The following is a 1,472-nucleotide window of genomic DNA, read 5'->3' as shown; positions in this document are numbered from 1 at the left end:
TCAAAAAAAAAAAAACAAAAAAAACATATCTGGAATCGATCACTTCCCTGCTACGATTTTGGTTCCCAACACCCTCACCTTTGCCCTTGCAATAACCTCCTAACTGCTCCCCTGTCTTCATTCCTAATGAGTTCATTAGTCCATTCTCCACACAGTAGCCAGAGCCTTTTTTTTTTTTCAGGTAGAGTCTCCCTCTGTCTCCCAGGCTAGAGTGTCGTGGCGTCATCATAGCTCACTGTAACCTCAAACTCCTGGCCTCAAGGATCCTCCCGCCTCGGCCTCCCAGAACGCGGCTGGGATTACAGGTGTGAGCCACAGCGCCTGGCTTCATTACTTCTTAATCTTCTGATGGGGAGACAATATAAAGAGCGTAATAATATGCTTACGCTCTTCATATTTTCTTGAGCCTGTGGTCAATTAGGTACTAACAGGGATAGATTATATAACAGCCATTCCCTTTTAACCCCTACCCCGCCCCGTGGCCTCCCAACGTGCTGGGTTTATAGGCGTGAGTCACTGTGCCTGGCCCAGAATCATATTTTTAAAATGTGTATCATATCATATCACTTCCCACCTTCAACCCTTCAACGTCTTCCTATTGTCCTTAGAAGCAAACCTGAGCTCTTGTCATGCCCGATAAAGACCTACAGCATCTGGCTGCGGCCTCCTCGCGACTTCAATCTTGCCCGTGGCCTGCTCGATGCTACACCCCAGCCCTGCGGGCCTTCTTTCTTTTCCCAAAACACACCTACTGTGTGGCTACCGCAGGGCCTCGGCACTTGTTCCCTCTGCCAGGAATGTGCTTTCCCCTCACCGTTCCAGGGCTGGCTCCTTCTAATCTCCTAAGAGAAGTTTTCCCCATTTTATCTAAAGTAGCCCCCACTCCCCATAGCGCCACTCTCTGTCACTTGCCCTTATCCCCACAAACTGAGGCAAATTACTGAGCCCCATTATGCCTCAGTTTTCTCATTTCTTTTCGTTTTTTTTTTCCCCCACATGTCCAAGGCATGAACCAGGCATGGGCACAGACCAAAATCCAAGCTGGGTTAAGCGAAGGGTTGCTTTGTCCCCAGCTGATATGGGATGGGCGCCACCAAGTTTTCTCATTTCTTAAATGCAAGTAACTGTAGCACCTTCCTCATAGGGCAGTGAGGATCAAAGGAGTTCCTATACCCTGCCTGCATCATATTAAGCACTATGTAAGTTTAGCTGCTAATATTAGCCTCATCATAATTATTGAAGTATTATTATCATCATCATTATTATTGAAGTCTTCAAAATTCTTATTACTGTCTAAAAGCATTTTATCTATTTGTTTGCTTGTTTGTTTGAGCTCCACAAGAGCAGTGACCTTGAATAACTTATGCATTGCCATGTTCTAGCACCTAGAGTAGTGCTACACACTAAGTACTTTGGTATTTTTTCAATGAATGTGTGCATAAATGAATAAACACGAGAACTAGTGGTGACAC

General features: G+C 45.4%; 1 non-coding gene across 1 annotated transcript; it reads right to left on the bottom strand.

Annotated features, from left to right (window-relative positions):
- Positions 1–992: 992 nt before the first annotated feature.
- Positions 993–1,126, bottom strand: LOC123640931. Its single transcript, XR_006736158.1, has one exon. It is a non-coding gene; the product is annotated as a small nucleolar RNA SNORA48 (small nucleolar RNA).
- Positions 1,127–1,472: the final 346 nt, after the last annotated feature.

This window comes from Lemur catta, chromosome 6 (genome assembly GCF_020740605.2).
Source record: "Lemur catta isolate mLemCat1 chromosome 6, mLemCat1.pri, whole genome shotgun sequence".
Taxonomy (NCBI): Eukaryota; Metazoa; Chordata; class Mammalia; order Primates; family Lemuridae; genus Lemur; species Lemur catta.
Note: the sequence above shows the minus strand (reverse complement) of the source record. Positions and strands in the feature narration are given on the sequence as shown.